We start from the raw sequence: 21,280 nt of genomic DNA, 5'->3' as shown, positions 1-21,280 counted from the left end.
GAAGTGCAGTTCTCTTCGCCACTGCTTACCTGTCCTATCAGCTGCCGAGCACTTATCAAGACTTTTACAGCTCACGTCAGTGGTGCGACCATGCTGCTGACCTAAACTGTGAATCAAGGGTCAAGCAACCAGGAATTTCATGGCTGGGGATTGGTGCATTCATGAGGTTAGATGAGAGAGACTGTCACCTGGGTTATAAGTAGGGGATGATACCCAGGAAGTTGGAAGGTTGGTGTGTGGTGCTCTTATAAGTATAGATGTTGACAATAACCTTTTAAAGGGAGAATGCCAATGGTTTATGCTGCCCCATGTGAGGCCAACATAAAGTAGGAGCAGAGATTATAATTTCAGTTGTGTTTCACTTGCTAGGCTTCTTGATGTAGTTTTGATAAAACAGTGTTTTGTCTGCTGCAGCTATGCTAGTTTTCTCAATGATGAGATACTTCTGTTTAGTTTTTTTTATATTAATGAGTTTTGAGTAGCCCTCCCCCTGATTGGCAATTTTTTGCATATGCATAGTATAGGCAGAAAGTTATCTATCAGCAGCAAGGGCAGTACCAGCTTGAGCTTATCATTGAGAAGACTAGAGGAGCTACAGCAGATAAAACAGTAATTTGATCTAAATTACAGGAAGAAACACATTGTAAGTGATATCAGGGTCTATGTACCTTATTTATGCTGCTCTCAGGTTGAAAGGCTCTAACCTGGTGACAGAGTCCCTTTAAAATATGAGATATTTGATGAAGTGTACCACATCATCAGCTCTATCTAGGAGTGATGGCTGTGGCCCTCACAAAATAAAAAAGAGCAAATCTATTATTTGTTCATTTTTAAAGCCCCTTCTGCTACATAGAGAACTGGATAGATGCATAATTAAGACCAAATATGACTGATGCGGAAGTTTTAGATGTTGGAATCTCACTAGAAGACCACGACAAAGCACACAGTTTGATGATACTTGTAACAAGCCTCGCTGGGAGCTTGTCTGTCACTCATGGCCTAAAACATTGGAAGTAAGAACATAAATAATTTAGTTCTAAATATTTTCTGAAAGAAAAATAAATCAATTATCATTTTCTACTACTTCATTCCCTTTCATTCATCTACACTCAGGGATATCCGTAGTTCAAGAATTTATATTCTGAATTCATAGGACTTAAAGAATTTATCCTGGAGCAATGGTGCTCTCTTCTTCTATTCCACTTTCTGATCCCGAAGGTCCCATTCTGACAATCTCATGGCATCCCTTTTTTAATGGAAGCCTGCATTACACGCAATACAGAACAAAATTTGGTTGGTTCATGCTTCCTCAAGGCTTGCTGTTATCACTGTGGACAGATGCTCTTGGGCACGCCTGCATTAAAAAGAGGATGCTGTACGAATGCTGACGTGGAGGAGTCAGAATTGATGCATTAGGAGTTACTTGCTCCAGGAAAAATGTAGGTATTATATGTTTAAAGGGGTTCTCTAGAGTGTAAAGGAAGAGTTTAGGGAGTATCCACAAATTGCATCAATATAAATTGCGAAGACTAGAGAAGGTTCTGCATATGCATATAGCTATAGTTGCACCTGTAGGTACATTAAATTATCTGAATTGTAAAGCGCTACGGAATATGTTGGCGCTATATAAATAAAAAGATTATTATTATTATTACTTTATATTTGGTTTTATGGATAAATTAATTTGTTAGAATATGTTTTGCTGTGTTAGCTTTAAAGGTCTCCATACATGAGATAAAAGTTGAGGGAACCCACCAATCATCTGATATGTATGAAATTTACAAACCCCATTTGCTCTGTCAGAAGCTTTCTCCCTTCTGCCCATTGAAAACAAATGCATACTCAACCTGGCAGAGTGTTCATGTTTATGGAGGAGTCAAGAAGAGATATCTGTTGGTGACACAAGCTAACAGCTAGATTGTGTATGCCAAGCTTTTGTATTCCTTCACTAAAGGTTTTGTGGGATACTTAGAGAAGATCCAGTTGGAACATATGTAATGCGTATTGTCCATATTGTTTAAGAACCACATCCTACCCTTAAAGACATCTTTTAACTACAATTTTGGGGGTTCCTCTCAAAAAAGTGAATGTATGAAATGTACAAATAGAGATGAGTGGATTAGGCAAAATTCAAATTAGGTTTTTCATGTGGATTTTCCCTAGAAATGCGATTCGCAGAGAAGTCATTCTTTGCAAATGTAATATCCTCAATCCAGATCCCACAGGATAATACAGGTATTATTAAAAAAAAAAAAATGATACTCCCTTCTCTGCTCACCTTTCTAGCTCCTTAGTTCTTCACCCATCCGGTCCCTGTTGCATCTTATCAATGTCAAGTGCACTGAATCCTCAGGTCATACTCTAGTTTTTTGTTTTTTTTTAACTTTTGATGGCCTTTTATGGTTCAGAAAATGGTGTCCCCCACTTGTTTTACTTTATGGGTTATTGAGCTTTTAAATTAAACTATACAGTCAACAAACTTTGTGTAAATCTATAGTACAGATATTTATGAAAAAAGTTTTTGTACTATATCTTATCAGAAAAATCAGCTCTCTCCATTTTTCCCTCCTCCTGCCTCTTGAATTTATCATCCACTCTGAAAAACCAACTCAAATCCGTCTTGCTCAGTAAAAATGGACTGCAGGTGTCACGTGACACAGCCCATTATGCTCTATAAAGAAGCAAGTGGGGACTCGGGAGGAGAAATGAAGAGCATGGCGAGGAAACAGGCAGAGTGAAACAGAAACATTACGGAAAGTAACAAGTGTTTCGTCACATCAGAACTTGAATCAGATCAAGAAAGCTCAACTTTTCTTATAATTTCCCACATGTTGCTGCAGCTTGTTCCTGTGTGCTAAAAAATAAATGAGGAGCAGGAATCCCTCTCTATGTGCTGAGCTGTGTATAGGAGAGATCATAGCTGCTAGTTTCTTCTCCCCTAGCTTCTAGTGGATTGCTAATTAGAGGTAGAGTATGCAGAGGAGAAAACTGATGAAAATGCAGGATTCAAGTCATTTTACGGCCAGAAATAGTGTTGTTCCTCATATACACACAGTTACTTGAATGAAAATAGGGGTAAGTAAGCATACACCCATCTTTATTTTAATAGCAAAACTTCAGTTATTTAGGTAAATCTGTTCAGCACACAACGTTCCACAGCTTGTCTACTCTAATGAAGAAAACCGCTCAAATAATGTATACTACTTAACAAATCAGTTTATTAACAGAGTACATCTGCTTTATATTACATGGAGACAAATTAAAGAGGCTTTTATGATGGTCTGAAATTGCCTGTTAAACAAAGTACGAATTAATACTAAATAAATTACATTCTTTTTGTGCTGATTCCATCCAGCTGCACCCCTGCCTTGATAGCTACATGTAAAAGGAACACAAATTACTTGTTAATTTTCAAGTGACATCTCTAAGCAATCAACAAATCCATATTAGCACGTACATCTCTCCAAGCAAGGTGGCTTTCTTCAGTGGAATAATTAGTTCCTGCCAAATATATTGCTACAATTGAAGATGTTACTGTAATAGTGTAAACCTTGGTGGATAACTTGAAACCGAGCTCTACACTTTGGCTCCACTCTTGATTTGTAAAAAATGTAGATACTTAGATACTTCAGCGGATACAACAACCTGTGCTTTCTTGATGTTTCTTCTCTTTTATACTTTTTGGCTCCACTCTTGATTGTAAGATACTTAGATTGTTCAGCTGTTACCACAACTTATGCTTTCTAAATGTTTGTTTTATTTGCCTCTTGATTTTTATTCACTTGCAGTTCCTCTTAGCTAATAATCACAATTTCTAATTTAGGGCTCACAGTCAGTGGTCAGAAGTAATAATAGACGTGATCTACCGGAATTTACAAGAGACTACACCAACATACAAAATAATATCACTTTCAAATACCCATTCCAGGAGGATCCCATAGACATTACATACATTTCTTATGCTCTGCATTGTATGCTGTGCCAGATCTGTTGTTCGGTGGATCGACATGGCCAACCCTAAATGGACCTCCATCAATTGTAATGGGGTCAGTTGGGGTTTCATACATGGTTTAATCCACTTGATAACAAAAATAGCAATTACTCTATTATTGATGTTAAATCAGACAAAAGACAATACAGGCACGAATTTAGAATTGTTCTTTTTTTATTCCATTTAAGCTCACATATTTCATGGAATAGCAAACTATCATTGGAAAACATACCAAACCATATGTCATGAATGCCGCAGCACATGTGTGAGTGTTTGCATTGATTGTCCTTTTTTTTTAATTTAGCACTTTCCTATCCACAGCAATTAAATTCAAAGTAGAACTTTAATCATAATCTGACATGAATTCTGGATATGAAAGAAAAGATCTCTATAAAAGGTCTTGGGTGAACCGTGCCTCTAACGTGCTCCCTATGAATAATTTCTAAAGACAAATTGCATGTTTCAAAGCAGTACGAATGTAACCAATTAAGAACACCTCAAGTAAGCCGGACAATGGCTCTGAATAATTTATCAATACACCACGATCAATAGTATAGAGCTGTGTATGCTAGATATATATAGAAACCACATAAACCCTTATTAATTAGGTGAAGGCTATTTATTCCTCGATCTATAGCCCTATAATCTAAAGTAAAGATTCTACATAAAAAAAGAGCAAATATGGACAATCGGGGCAAGTTGGGAAGTTATAGCTGCAGAAGAAATTGTAGCCAAAAGTTAATGTAATCAATTAGCCCGTTATGCCTCATGCACGCACCATATACCTCTGTATGGTACCTCTGAATGGGTATAAGTATAATATATAGAAAGTTATAATAAAGCATTGTAATTTATTTTTAGTGGTAATTCTACTCTTAAAATCATACATCTGGGAGAGCAAAAAAGGACAGCAAAGAATAATATGAATACCTCTTATCCTTTATTTAGACAATTTTTTTCAGCAGATTTTTTTCACATGTATCACCACAGTTTTGGTGGCGATACACATGGGATCCTCATTTCCTCATCTTATTATTGTCTACTTTACAACTTCTTTGGTTTTTACACTTTGTTATTCATTTTGAAAACCTCTATCACCATTTGAACTGGTGTTAAGGTTTTGCCGGCATTATATCATTAACCATTGTTCCTTTTTTTCTGTCGAATGTTTATTTATGTATTTTTATTCATGGTTATTAGACTTTGATATTGTCATATATATGTCAGGCTAGCCATTACTACATGATTTTATAACATTTTTATTGACATTAATGTATAAATATAATGTTCCAAATATCCTGTTTATTACTGTTATTTTGGCAGATGAGGATATGTGTTTGCTCTGTTGTGGGCACACCTAGTTTTTTAAATATAACCGATTGCCATTTTTTATTGTTTTTATACTTGTAGTCTTTTGTCTTTTCATACCAATAAAAATAGATTAACTGTTGGTGATCCCTCTTTGGCATACTTCTCTCTTGTATGTTTAAAAATGATACTTAAAAGGCACAGACCAGTTAAAAGTATTAAAAGAATTGATGGTCCCCTTTAGTGATCCCCTTTAGTGATCCCCTCCAGATCCAGCACTTACCTGGTCTTACCTTGTCCCACTGGTCTATGCTTTGTGGTCCCATTCTAGACAAACTGGGAATGGCTAGAAATGATTAGTCAGCCAATCATTGGGTGAGGAGTTGACCTCTGTCATCAGTAATTGGCTGAGTGGTTATTTCCCATGTTGTGCTCAAGACAGGACCAGGAAGTACAGACCAATACAGACTGAGTAAGCGCTAAAATTGGAATTGCGAGCAGTCAATGAGGGTGAATATTATTCCTTTTATTATTTTTAATGAGTATAATTTTGATAAGTTTTAAAATTATTTCCTAAATAAAAACTGCATCTAAAATTTATTTTTTTCTGGAGTATTTCAATTTGGCTCAAAAATAATTGCAGTAAAAGTAATCATATTCAAACACTCCGCAGGACCCCTATCATTTTAATGTGGTGTAGTTCTGATTTATTCTCTTACTGATTTTATTAGGGTTGGTTCCACCCTATAATTATCCTATATTCTGCCTGTATGACATGGGCTGGGCCTTTCACAGAGTCTCATAATGGTGGCAACTTGCTGTTTGGCCAATTCTATGTAGAAATCATTTGAAGCAATTACCTTAATTTTAAAGATAATTAGAGAAGAAATTACACTCAGCAGTAACCATTATTTTGCCGTTCATTATATAGATTTCCAACTTGGCCATCACACACTACTATATTGTATATTTTTGCTGGAGGAACAGTCACGTCTTAGCAGATAATATAAACTACTTGTACCCAAGGGCTTTATGTCCTGCTCCTTACCCTGCAGTCATTCAGTGCTCTGTACACAAGTCATGTAGGGTTGAAGGCTCCTCTTTCCGCTTTGCTGAATTTCATCCTATATTTTGCACAAATACATGCCAGGATTTTTAATAAAACATGTGTAGTTTGGAGGTAATGGGCACTGGAGTTTTAGATATATATGTGATATATTCTTATTGAAAAACAAGTGAGATTTTATGATTGTTAAAGGAAGAATAAGTTGTGTGGGAATCAGTCCAAAATATCAGGGAATAAAAACTGTCACCTTGATAACTGCTCGAAAAAAAACTGGAAACCAGAGGACCAGATAAAGAAATGTAAAGGGAATAGATGTCACTGGCAATGGACTTCAATGCTCAGTCTGGGAATTACTGTACTATGTACTTCTTATGCTTCAGTTGAAGGCTGGGAAAGTGTTGTTTTTAATATTTGCATGTTTATTGCAACACTATGTCTGGACTTTGTAGATGTAAAAAAAAAAGCCTGACCGCTCTGAAACTAAAATCTGTAATTCAGATAAATTCCCTACAATACAATTTGTACAAAACAATGAAATATTGATCATAAGTGGCTCCCTCTGGAGCATAAAATGAGCCTGTTGCTGGCAATCTCCAGACTAAGAATGAGAATAATATTATTTGCCTTCTTTACTATTAGTTTAATACATAATTAATTAGGAACCTACTTCTCAATTACCTTGATGCCGAACTGATAGTAAAGAACATTTCTGTTGTATTATTTCAAATACATGTGATCTATAATAAAAGAAAATATTAGATCTTGTATATAATATGATTTTTTTCATTGCAAGATAAGTGGATGCCAGGTGCCATTGGTGTTGCTTATCACCTGGGGGAACAAAGGATTGGGCATATAGTCATACATCTAGTTATCTAAGCTTTAACGGGTTTTCCCATAAACATCATTTTTCATGATAAATGGATGATTGCTAGAGTTTGACTCATGTAATCCCCATCAATCTTTAAAATGGTCCTTGAGTGAATGGTAGGCATGATCATCGCTCCTTTCATGTCCATAGAACTAATGCTTTAGTTGTCTCCATCAGTCACATAAAAGTGAATATACTAGTGGGCATACATGTGCACTACTGTTCCATACACCCAAAGGACTTGAAGACCTCCTTCTTTTGGAGTGACCAGGATCCCAGCAGTTGGACCCTCTAGTGATCATTCATTTATTACTTATCCTGTGGGTAGGTGATGAATGTTCATGAAAAACCCTTTAAGTTCAAGACTTGCCCAAGCTAGAAGATGTACAATTACATTTTGTGAAGAACGTTTCGTAAGAAGGGTAGAATTATGTCCTTCTCTCATGGGGTTTCCATTCTCTAGTTCTATTGCTCGGCCAATTAAAGGGTCAAATAAGCTCATGAAATAATTGCACTGGCGCTAAAAATCTACAAGATACTATCTAATTGCCTGTCACTTATGACTTTGACTTTGTCATTAAAATGTTGGCAACAAATGTACCTCTTACTTCACTATGCATAGTATCACAGGGTTGTCTGGTAAAACATTATGTGCATGTTAAGCTAGTTACCATACAATAAAATGTCAAAAAGGTTAATTTAGTTCCATGTGCCTTGAGCAAAAAATAAGTAAAAAATATGAACAATTATATATTTTAGTTTGTTTACATGTAGCAATTTTTCTGTGTGATTCTCTGATGACATAGGATTTAGTGACCGTACAAGCTACTTTCAGCAATTGTATTCATGTGATGGCATCAATTTGAATGAATGCAGTTTATACTGACTTTCTAAAGTCATTGATGTTGGAAAAGTTCAGTGTGTAAATTCTGTTTGTGTAATCACATGCAATCCTCATAGTTTTCAATTTGATGGTAGATAATTGCAGCAGGTAAACCTTGCACTGCATAGGAGTGTGCAATCCCAGGACTCAGCCAACCATGTCTCCAGCGTAGGAAGAGGAGGTGAGAATTGTTAGCTTTAAGGAGGATTACCCAGGGCATTTGCTAATTCTGTGTCTGTGGAATGTAACAGAGAGAAGCCAAATTGGAGGATGTCCAAAACTGTTGGAGGATCACAAGGGTTGTTCTTTTACATGACAGGTGTTCAAGACCAGAGAAAGGAGTAATCAAGCACCATAGTCAGAAAAAGAGATATAGTGTGAAGAAATTATAGTGTAGATACAGTAAATGAATTAGGAAATGCTTGTCAACCCTAGACAAGATAGTAAACTTTGTGGGAAACAAACAGGTTCAAGTTTAAAGTTGAAACTAGATTGTTAGAAATTCTGAATTTTCAGAAAATACATGTGTGTGTAATATATATATATATATATATATATATATATATATATATATATATAGATAGATATAGATATAGATATATATGCATGTTTATGTCTATTAGTTGAAGTTTATCTCTTTGTAGGACAACCATGTGACATATATGGCAGTTCTTCCTGTTTCCACCAGGTCGTCAGCCACTTTTTCAAGGCTCGTCAATTCTTACCTATGATAATTCCTCCTGTTCTAGTTGAACTGTCTAGGGAAGCTATATGCTAACACTAAAAAGACTTTATTGGTCATCTTATGTTTTCCTAGAACTATATATACACCTTGTAAACAGTCAAATATAAGTGTATAGCAACATTATTTATATTATGCTTAAGAGGAATGTTGATGTTGATGTACATTTACAACTGATTCCTAAGTGCTGGGTAAGTAACCACAATCTGATTTAATGGAAGCAATGCTAAATAGAGTCAGTAGCTAAGATATTCAGTGAGGAAAGTAACTGACCTTGGGAGTACATCTTAAATGCACTTATAACTCTCCTTGAAGAACCAGGTTGTTTATTTGTACATTTGCTAAAAACTGCTAAGTACATTTTAACAAATGGTTAAAACCCAGCTTTTATTGATGTTACCTATGTGAAGATGAGACTGCCTGGATAAGGACTGAAGGATGAATATGGCCTTCAGGCAGTGGCCATGTGTAGCGATGAATGAATCAGATACTAATTTGTTCAGACACCATACGCACCAGGAAGGGCGGCTGTGCTTCTGTAAGACGTTTTTGCAGATGCTGACTTAAGTAAACACTTTGATTTCCCAATTTCACAGTCCCTATAGTCTGTTTTATTCTCTGTAAGCTGCTTTTCAGACACACATATAGTAAAGTCTGATGTGTCTTCTTTGCTCAGATGGAACTTGTGGTTTTAACTTCATTTATTCAATTTGTAGATCAACAGGTGCACGTTCTAAATATGTTCTTCAGTATTGTATCTGGATCTGTTACTAACTAGTATACCAGGTCTACTGACTTGTCATTAATACGCAGTGTTAAAAAACAACAACAAGCAAACGTGTATACCTTATGCGTAGTATTTTCTTGGCTTTGCCAAAGACTACTTAATACAATAAATTAATATTTTCCAAACTTTTTGACCATGTTTTATCTTTACATTTTCAAAATGTTACGTAAGTGGTTTAGAATGACAGTGAAAGCATATGAAATCTATTTCGTCCATGTAGCAGATACAATCCTTCTATGGAGACATGGCCACAGTTCAGCTAGGTTTACATGTCTTTTGCAGACAGATTCTGCACTGAATCCGCCAGAAAAAGTGCTGCAAAAGCACCCCATAAAATGAGCAATATGCACAGCAATGTCAAAACAATGATGCTGTGCACATGTTCCATCTTTTGTCACTTCTTGCAACATCTTCAGGGTTTAGAAACCCTGGAGCAGTTAAAAATAATGACAAGCTCATTCTTTGGGCGATTTCCACTTGGATGTTGCCCACTCTCGATACTTCACATGATATAGTAAAAGACGCCGGCAGTGAAGCCGCCGCAGGACTGCTGGCTCAACCACCGGCAATGCTACTTCAGAAGAATGACTGCCAGTGTTTCCTGAAGCAGCTTCACCTGGGAAAACTCGACAGCTGTGTCGGCGTCTGAAAGGCGCCATGTGCACATAGTCTGACAAGTCCGATGGAAACCGTTTTACTACCAGTATTTATAATATAGGACACTTCATTATTTTCAACAAAATGGAATATTACAGGTATTTTAAGAAATTTGAAAGCAAGTATTGCTTTTTGCAGAATTCGCACCAGACACAGTCACTAGTCAAGAGTATTGTTTAACCCAATACACCTCCTTTAAGACTCCTGTTCATGAATGTACTGAATGATTCATGTTCTATCAAAGGGGGAATTTTTTTTTTATTCAGTGCTTTCTACAGTCTTTACATAGGATCATGATTTAGTCTATGTGCCCACGATGCAGAAATGCTCCGGATTTTTCCTGAGCGTTTCTGCATCTCCCTGGCAGAAAAAACGCATGCGGATTGTACATGCGGATTGTACATGCAGATTGTACATGCATTTTTCCTGCCAAGGACATGCGGATGTGAAGAGTTCTTCACATGCATATCCGTGTGCGGGTTGACAAGCGCTTTCCAAGCGATTTTAGCATCACTTGGAAACTGCTTGTCATGCAACCGGCATGGATTTATATTGTGTGACCGTAAAAGAATGTTAAAAAATAATAAATAAATCTATACTTACCTTCCGATGGCCCCCGGTGTCTTGCTTCGCTCCGTTCTCCCTTGCTGGCAGATCGCGGTACACTGCACTGAAGGACCTGCCGACGTCAGCGTCGCGTGACCCGTCACATTACTATGACGTCAGCGCAGGTCCTTCAGTCCACCGCGATCTGCCGGCATGAGAGGACGAGCGCAGCGGGGGCCGTCAGAAGGTAAGTATAACATTTATTTTTTATTTTATTCTTTTCTTCACAGGTTCTATGGTACCCGGGTCCGGAGGAGAGTCTCCTGTCCTCCACACCTGGGTACCATCCGCACATTGGAATGCTTGGATTCCGCATCTACATATGTAGTGATGCGGATTCCATGCGGTCCAATGCAAGTCAATGGCGGCGAAAATGCAGCACTTCCGCAAAATAATTGGTAGTGCTTCGTTTTTTTCCGCAATGATAATCCGCAGCGGAAATTTCCGCAGCATGTGCACAGCACATGCGGATTATCATTGGGGAACATGGCAGGCCTTCTAACATGCATTTTTTAAGCGTTTCTGCAGCGTTTTTTTAAAAAAGGCATCGTGGGCACACAGCCTTATATTGTGATTTTGGATGAGTACTGCACAGAACTTTGTAGGCATTCTGTATGATCTGGGTGATAAACTAGGAAATTGTTAAATAAAAATGACTAACTAATGCAAAAACATTTAATCATTCCCTATCCTGGCAGGGGAATTGTGCTTAAAAAAGACTGCTTTGCATTTTCAGCCTTCATGAAAACAGGACAAGGAAAATAAATGAAAATCATTACTGTATACAAACATTTGCATAAGAAAGAACTAGGGAGACATATGAATATTAGAAAGGCCTGGTAGCCTTTGGCATCATTCAAAAAAACTGTTTAAGAGCAAATTTTGTCTTCAGAAACATATTTATTGTTTGTTCATCATAATGTAAATAAACTAGAATCTTGTAAAGTTATTCGCTAGGGAAAATGTACATTTATTGTGTTTTTCTTCTTCTCTAACTTTTTTTTTCTTATTACTTTCTCCGTTTCTTTTATATATTCTTTCATGTTCATTTTCATGAACAAGTTTAATAGTTGGTTTAAAATACTTTTTTTTTCTAGACTTTTTCAATGCACATTTCAATCCTGCTGTATGAGGTGTGGAAAAACTATGATTTTTTTTATGCCCTGCTGGGCCAGCAGTAAAGGGCCACAAGTTTCAAATTCAGTGTAAATGAAAATATATGTATGACAGCGACCCACTGATTTACTGGAGTATTGCGTGAATGAGTCAGCGGGGCAGATTTATGATTGAATTTGCAGCAGTTTTCTGACGTACGTAGAAAAGTATGACATTTCGGTTGAATAAAGTGGGCAGAGGATGAGAAGAAAGCGGGCAGGACTTAAAGAGGTGGTCCACTACTTTAATATTGATGGCCTATCTTTAGGATAGGTCATCAGTGTCTGATCAGATGTTCTCGGTGTCGGCAGCTTCCGGAAGTGCTCAGTTACGGAGCTGCACAGCTCCATCTAATGTATAGTGGCCACGGCTGGGTACTGTACATCCGCCCCCTATTCCAATCAATAGGAGGCAGATGTGCAGTATTTGGCTGCAGCTTCTATACACTTCTAGACACTCCCCTTGAGAAAGCCAGTAGGTATGAAACGCGCTTTGGGGTTGTCCTTTCAGTGGTGGTCCGCACTCACACGTGCCCATATAGGTAAGTTCTTAACCGTCACAATGCATATTCTCCTGGATGCAGAGGATTACTATGTTTGAATGACCATCTGTCTGCAGTGTGTCTGGGTAGTAATAGAATTTATTTGGGGGACTTTTTCCTACATGGCTTAATATTGGTGCAGCAGATCATCTGCAATATGGGTATAACTATAGTTCCCTTCCTTTTCTATTTGAATAAGTGAATGTATGTCACCTTAGAACTACTTGAATAACACCATTTGGTACTAACTTTGGACCACTTATTTTTTGTTTCTTGAATTTGCATCTGACTCGCCCCCTGGGTCGTGGGGTACCCGGAACCGGGCTTCAGTGTGATGATGGGGGTAGTAGTGGCAACCCGATCCCGTGGCTCAGGGTGGTCAGACCAAATGCTGTGGCAGTCTATTTTTAGAGTTATGGATGTCCGACTACGCCACCCGTGGATTGAGGTCAGAGATACCGCTGCTGCTGGGCAGACCGCTGAGGTTGGTGTTGGTGTGCAGCACTGGGATGGGATAACTCCCCACGGGAAGAGTGTAGCCTCAGGGCAGTGTAATAGGATACTGGGGGTGATGATGCAGACGCAGCAGAAATCACACAGAGTCCAATAATGCAGTCCAGGGTCTTTTACAGCAGATGTTATTACTGACCCAACAGGAGTACCGGGTAGGAATGGGCCTGGGTATCTGAGAGCATTCGGGCGAGCCCCACTGGTCAGGGTGAGTGTGAAGGCCTACCGTTCTCTCTCTGCCCTTGCTGACTATCCCCCTTTTTGTGGTGTGATAGCCCACTTCCCTGAGCTGGCCGTGTACTTCGCCTGTATGGCTTGCGACTTGGGCCTTAGGTACCTTTCACTTCTCCATGCTGTACTGGTCCCTCTGTGTGGCGGAGCCTCCAGGCTTCTTAGGCCAAGGAACCTAAAATCCCTCGCGGGTTGGTTCTCTGCTGCTGGGCGTGCAACCCTGACAGCCTCGGACCCCAATGTCCGGTGGTGACTCTCTCAGCCAAGACCGGCTCTCGTCGCCTCTGTCCCTGGCTTGCAGATCCTCTTCTGCCTCACAGACTCCTCAGCTGCAGCTCAACTGTCCCTGCTTCTCTGGGACCAGTCTCAGTCCTGAGCTAGGTCGTCCAGTTCTCTCTAACCCTGCCCCCAGTACCAGCTTTTATAGGGGCAGCCAGCTCCCCCTACTGGCCTGGGACAAGAGGTGCTGTATGCTAATTGTCCCTGACCAGGGAACCTCCCTCCTGCTCTCAGACACTACCTTTAATATTTGTGGCATCCAGGCCTGGGGTGACACACATCCTTGTTCACCTTTTGGCGGATTATATATACCTCACTTTGTCCTGTCACTTTTAAACATTTGTTCAGTAAAAGTATTTTGTTTTTATATAGTTGCATGTGGTGTATTAGGTGCTTTCAGCATCTAAATATGGGTTCAATAATATGGCAACCCACTGCGTTTTTCTATCCGAATGATATGAGGGGGAGATGAAATGGTAAAATGTCTCTAGCCAATATGAAGTTGATATGCATTTTGAATATATATTTAAGCTTCTGTACAGTAGACAGAGCTGTGCTGTGCAGCTCAGTAACTGAGCGGTCGAGAACAGTTGACCAGCAGGGGCGGCGGGTGATGCACCCCCACCGATCAGACATTGATGACCTATTCTGAGGATAGTCATCAATTTTAAAGCAGTGGACCACTTCTTTAAGAGTTTTGGACTCATTTACAAACATTTTTGGAAGTAGACCTGGTATTATCTTTCCGCTCCAGATTTATCTTTAGTTGTGCACCCTATGGATATACCAGGCACGCATTGCAATTAGTGAGAGTCTAACCACTTCTCGTACAGTGGCAGTATGGAAAGTAATGTCACCTATTTCCATTAGGGAGATGAAGAGGAAAGAAGAAAAGGCAACCTCCCTTATCTGTATAAATATTGACTTGCGTTTGCATGTGAATCTTTTAATCAAAAAGAATTTCCATCTAATGAAAACTATAACTATAGACATTCGACCAATTTTTTTTAATGATATATTTCTGCTCTTCACATTTCCGCAACCATCTCTCACCTCCTTTTTTCTTTCTCAATCTTTTATCATATAGCGCAGTCTTACTTTATGTTGCTCATGACTAATAGAAAGGCATTGACAGGGAAATATTAGAGGAAAGTGGGTCACGTTTGATCCATGGTCTGAAAAGGCAGAGGAATATGAACCTAGATCATTAGTTTCTGTAGGTGAACACAACAGATCATTTATAAAAAGCCAGCAGAGATAATGTTCTGTTGGCTTTGCTACATGCTGGAAACAATAATTGGTGTTGTTTCTGCATGACGGTTACAAAATTAAAAATACCCATTTGTCAACATATACTGTGAGCAGTGAGATTCTATTTTGACAGTATGGCTACAGAACCTTTCTTCCTTTTCCCAAGAAATAAATGGCACATATTAGCGGTACGTTTTGCAAATTCGACCATTAAAACTTTGTAGAAATGTTAGTCAATATTACAGTCCAATGTAAAGAGAGCGTTTCCATTCATCTACAAGGCAAGAAGAATCTCATTTATAACCATGTACAGTTAAAGATTATTCACTCATGTGCAGCACAGAATTAACAGCTAGAAGCTGGTAACTATCTCTCTGGGGTGTCCTTTCCATATTTAACTGTAAGTAAGGTCCAGTAATATACCGTAGTGTGTGATTCCTGCTGATTTACAAGCCAATTATTATATAGCTTGTGCATTATGTACCACGGACTTCGATTTTATTACAATTATTTTCCTGTTAATGAAAGCGCAGATATCATATATTACAATAATGGAAACTGTGTATTTAAATGTAATGATTAGTCATTTTTGTAGTTAACCTCTGAAAATGAAGTAATGAGATATTATAAGTGCAGTCCCTTGTTCTTTAAAGTGTTCCAAATTCTTTAAAAAAATTCAAAATTACATTGTAACCGAGTATTTCAAATTAAGAATAAAAGCTCACAAAATATTTGTTGATGTGACAGCCTTTGTGAAGCAGGAGTGTGAAACCTGTGTAGTCGAGCAAAGTGAACCACTTGTTTCTACTCAATGGGATTTCATTGGCCCTGATGGTCGGGGCACTTAGGACTTTAACCTAAAATCTTGGACATGGTGTACAAGTCTGTTGAAAGGCAGATGAGTAAGAACCTGCTATGTGTTTTAGTTTATTGATTGGGCAGTGTTATTTAAAGAGAACCAGTCAGCACAATTTTGTAATGTAAAGTAAAGTTATAACTGTAATAGCACTGTAATACTGATTAAATTGATATCTTTGGTGAAGAAATCCACTTTGTTGTTCTTCTGTAATCACCATTTGTAGTTTTCTGCCAGTTAGATTTGGGTGCACAGGGGCCGGACTGTACACAGGGTCTTCTCCTCCGTGTCTGTGATTCCCCTCTGCTGCCTCCAGTCTGTGAATGAGCTGCCTCCTCTGTCTGAAACCTTTTCAGTGACTTGTCATTCACAGACCGGAGAGGCCGGGGAATCACAGACAGGGAGGAGAAGACCCAGTGCACAGTCCGGCCCCTGTGCACCGAAATCTCATTAGTAGAAAACTTCTGATGGTGATTAAAGAAGAACCACAAAGAGGATGTCTTCACCACAGGTCTCAATGTAATCAGTATTACAGCGACATCACAGCCATGTCTTTACTTAATATTACAAAATCATGCTGACAGGGTCTCTTTGAAAGGATTTTCTCGTACTTTAACATCGGCTACTTATAGCACATTGGAGGTGGCCCAACTCTCAGTACCAAGACTGATCATCTAATTGAAGTGATGAGGTGCTTTGGCGAGTTTTGCATTCCGGTCTTTGATTATTAGGCTCAGCTCCTTTCCTTTTTTGTGGCGGTGACTGATAATGCAGCTAAATCTGATTCATTGGAATTGGAATGAGGTGCCAAAAGCTGCAGCACCCAGCACAGACACTGCAACATGTGTGGCAAATCATTCATCACCTAATTGTATCATACCCTCACTGATACTACATTGAAAGTCTATTCTAAGAATAGGCTATCAATATCAAAGTCTTGGAAAGCACCTTTAAGAAACTCCCTGCAAGTGGTATTTAGATATCTAGTGGCACTGTTTTGTGTTTTTTGGGGGGGGCACTGTAGTGTGTAGTTATTTGAACACTGTATCAATGGATTATTTGGACACTATATGGTCCACCATAAGTGTACATGTATGTAAGTGTAAGCGACAGTAAGCAGTAGGACACACAAAACCAGGTACTGCACTATCTACAAGCATATGTCCGAAGGAAGGCTAGTATTGTTAGTATCACTAGTTAATGGGTGTTAAACTGTTCTAAAATGTTAATCAATTTACTATGAAATCATATGTTGTCTATACTCAGTCTGTATTGAGTCTCTATAATATACATTAATGTAATTCTCGGCTCACTAATAGCTGTTTCTAGGAAAGCTCCTCACGCTCTCCTGATGAATTGCCTACTTTATTCTTGCGTCGTGTACCATACCTAGGCTTTGATGACAAGATTAGATTACAAGATATCACGCTTTTTCAGCCAGAATGTACTGAAATTATTCCAGTAGATATCTGAAGTGTCAATACTTTCAGCTTGATGATATGTTTTACTTCCCAGTGTACTTTTCTCATCACTGGGTGTAATATGATCATAATAAATGTTGGATTGTGGAAAGATTTGAAATAATATTTCGGAGCTATCAGACTATGAATAAATGGATGTCTACGCAGTCCAACAGTCCTTAGACTTCCGAGCTTTGTCAGACAGCTCAAGTGTAGAATCTCTGCCTAAAACCGTGTAGAATCTGAATCGCATTTTGACAACTTCCTTTGAGGATTAAAGCTGATTTGCACGGCATGATTAATGACATGACAAACTAAACTGTGCTCTATTTTCATTGCACTGGTAGAGTTATATTGGACACTGTTCTATTAAAGGAGACTGGATGCAATGAAACCAGGACAGTTAATGCTCTCAACATGTAGGGAGTGGGGATCAATCACAATCATACTGACCATTACAATAATGGAATCTTAGCTCCTTCCAACACCTGCGTTAATTAGCTATAACTCAAGACGAGAGCCAGGTTCTCTCTGTGCAAATGTGATCTGTTTTCCAGGTGGAAGTCATTTATCACCATTGTGATAAAGGGCAGACACAAATAACCCGCCTTGTTGGGTTTTTTTTGCTTGTAAAAAATATTCAACTCACTTTAAAAAAACAGTCTGCAGCCTTTGTTTTTTTTTCATTACAGAAGGTGAAAGATTTTTTTTTAGAATTACATCATATGAATTACATCATATTACATCATATTATGACGTCCTTTGAATTGGCATAGGACATCTCTGAAGTTCAGTTTTCTTTTAATAATACAGGTTCAATCTTTAGGAAAGGCTGGATCATGCTAAGAGGAATCCTGTCACATGAAAAAACACCATTAACCTGCAGATACGGAGTTAATCTGCAGGTTAATAGTGTTCTGAACCTGCCTGACGGCCGCACTTAGAGCCCCACTGCCAGGAGGAAATTAGCTTTATCCCCCAAACCACCTGGTAGCATTCGGGTTTCAGTCATGGGGGAGGCGCTGGCACAGTTTCAGTCACCACACTGTGCATAGATAGAGGCGGCTATAACCACTCCCCAGCACTGATTGACAGAAGCCTCATCATTAGGACTGGCTGTCAGTCAGTGCCGGGGGCACGGTTACAGCCACCGCTATCTATACACAGAGCGTTGACTGAAACCGTGTTGGTGGCACCCCTATGACTGAAACCTGAACGCTGTGGGAGGAATAAAGTTAATTTACTCCTGGCAGCGGGGCTCTCAGTGCGGGCGATGGGCAAGTTCAGAACGCTATTAACCTGCAGATTAGCCTCTTATCTAATAGCGTTTTTTTCACGTGACAGGTTCACTTTAAAGTATTAAAATGTAAGCAAAGGCAAATATCGGCACATTTTGTTTTGAACATTTATTTTAACTCCTTCCTGAGAGCTGCCATCCATGTACTGTGCGTGTCATGTGTAGATGTATGTTGACGGCTCAGCAGCTGAATCCGAACCATTCAATTCAGGTGCCAGCAGTGATATACTAACAGCAACGATGTAATAAAAACTATTTTTTAACTATATTAAAACAATAAAAATAATAAAATAAATTGCATGTTTTTTTCCATAAATGGTAGCACTGTGGACAGCCGCTCAGTTCCCAATTCCATTACATTTAAATCTAGTTTCTCCAAGTATTATTACGTTTTCTTTGTTTTTTTTCCGGTTAGTCAAGGACACCAACACCACAGTTAAGAAATTTCTGCATAGCTTTTATATTCATGTTTTAAAGCTGTAAGTTGCCATGTGCTTTCCACATTTACATTAAGGAAATATTTACATATCATATTCCTTTCTTTGAGCATAGGTTTATTAGGTCTTCTCTATTTGGAATTTATGCTTAGAAATTCTCCTAGCGCATACATCTAACATAAACTTTTATTAGATACCCAAATACCAATAGAGTGTCCTCTTGGCATATGCTTTGCTGGTATACCTAGGGAATCCGTAGCACAGTTTTTAATACAGTTGTTGTTTAATCTTTTGCTTTTAATGTGACGTAATGACAAATGTATTGGCCTACAGCTGAATATCTCCAAGTGAATGTAATTGATGAAGATGTGCAGGAGCACTATTCCTATCTATTGCTTTTAGGGACTTTCTCTTTTCTAACTGTAAATCATGAAAAATCAGGAAGACAAATTCCATCTTCTACATAAGAAATACTAGAAAATTTATAATTTTCTAATTTAAATCCCTATTGTTTTGATCATCTCAAGAGTCATTTTTATGTAACGATACATAATAATCGACCACCAGATTTTATTCTAAGCATTTTGGTATTTTTTCTCTCCTTAGAATTTTTAGCAAGTCTGTAATACAACAGTGTATGCATGATTAAAGAGCTCTGCCTTGAAAGAAGCAAGTTAATTGCTAGAGAAAAAAGAATAGCGGCATTTCTTTTTATTTCAGCAACCAGTAAAGAAGAATTCATACTTTTAAGGTATATTTTTGTGCATAGCATGAAATGCGTCATGCTGGAATATAAAAGTTGGATATATAAAGAAATATGAAGCCATGCAAGATAGCTGTATAACTGAATCAGATTTTCACACAAGTCCTAAGTGTAGCTAACGATAATCAAATCAAACAAATAAAAAAATTAGACTTTGCCATTTTTGATATGAGGAACATAAACCAGTAATATGTTAGTGGCAAAAGGAAATGTGAACCTTTAAGAATTACAGATTGTAGGTGACATTAGAGGCTGATCTTTCCAAACAATGATGATGAGAGTCATGTGTGAGTGGATGGCGTGTTTTCTTTTTAAAGAACAGAATTCTATGAAAGTTTGATTTTTATAACACTGTTGTGGAAGTGTGTGTCATGGCGTGAACAAAGAAGATTTCGTATAACCTCAGAAGAAGAGTTGTTCAAGCACATTATGCTGGAAAGGACATTCACAACCATTATTACCTATCCATGAGTGGTCAACCAACAAAGACCACTCCGAGACCAAAATGCATTGTAATCTGTGAGGTCACAAAGAAATCCAAGGTAATGTTTTGAGCAACTAAAGGCCTCTCTGACATTTGCCAATGAGTCCATCATTAGGAGGACTATAAACAACAATGGTATGCATGACAGGATTGCAAAGAGAAAGCCACTGTTTTGCAGTTTGATAAAGATTGCCTGGACAAGCCAAAAAGCTATTGGAAATTATTTTGTAGTTGGATGAAACCAAAATAGAGCTTTTTGGTTTAAATGAGAAGTGGTATGTTTGGAGAAAGAAAAACACTGTGTTACATTCTAAAAACGTCATGCTATCTGTGATAAACGGTGATGGTTGTGTCAAAGTTTGGGCCTGTTTTACTTTACCTGTGCCACAATATCTTACCATCATTAATGGAAGAATGAATTCTGAATTTTATCAGCAAATTCTAAAAGAAAATGTCAGAGCATCTGTCCATCAGCTGAATCTCAAGAGAATGTGGGTCATACAGCAAGACAACAACCCAAAGCACTCAAGTTGCTCTAGCGAAAAATGGTTAAAGAAGAATAAAATTAAATTTTTGGAATGGCCAAGTCAAAATCATGATCTTAATCCTATAGAAATGCTGTGGAAGGACCAGACAAGTAATTAATGGGATAAAACCCATCAACATAACAGAGTTGAAGCTGTTTTGTAAGAAGGAATGGGCTAAAATTAAAAATTCTTATAAAGCCTATGCGCCGGACTAATCAACAATTACATTCTCCAAAGTGTCTTAGGAACTGTTTTCCAACATGACTATGACATGCTGCATGTTGCTTGTTCTACTATGAGCAGCCTGTATAGTATAAACGAGTCACAGGGGCCTGCAGAGTCCCCAGACTTGACTTTCATTGAGCACATTTGGAATATCATGGGTCAGCAATTTCAAAGGAAGCTGGCCACAGCGGGTCTTGATGACTTACGTGCCCAGGTACTTTCAGAGTGGCAGGACATTCCTCAAGCAGCCATAAATAACCTCATTGATAGCATGCCAAAATGTATAGACGTGTGTATTTCAGCAAGTGGCGCTCCTACTCAATACTTCATAAATCAAGATGTTTTGAAAATGT

The 21,280-nt window shown here is 38.3% G+C and overlaps 1 protein-coding gene across 14 annotated transcripts in view; it reads left to right on the top strand.

Annotated features, from left to right (window-relative positions):
• Positions 1-21,280, top strand: part of CELF2 (CUGBP Elav-like family member 2) — a 508,245-nt gene that overhangs the window by 180,530 nt on the left and 306,435 nt on the right. The gene's annotated exons all lie outside the window — the stretch shown is intronic.

This window comes from Phyllobates terribilis, unplaced genomic scaffold, assembly GCF_046119375.1.
Source record: "Phyllobates terribilis strain yellow unplaced genomic scaffold, ASM4611937v1 Scaffold_11__3_contigs__length_659146591, whole genome shotgun sequence".
NCBI classification, from domain to species: domain Eukaryota; kingdom Metazoa; phylum Chordata; class Amphibia; order Anura; family Dendrobatidae; genus Phyllobates; species Phyllobates terribilis.
The sequence above is the reverse complement of the archived record's forward strand: the minus strand, read 5'-3'. Positions and strand labels throughout refer to the sequence as shown.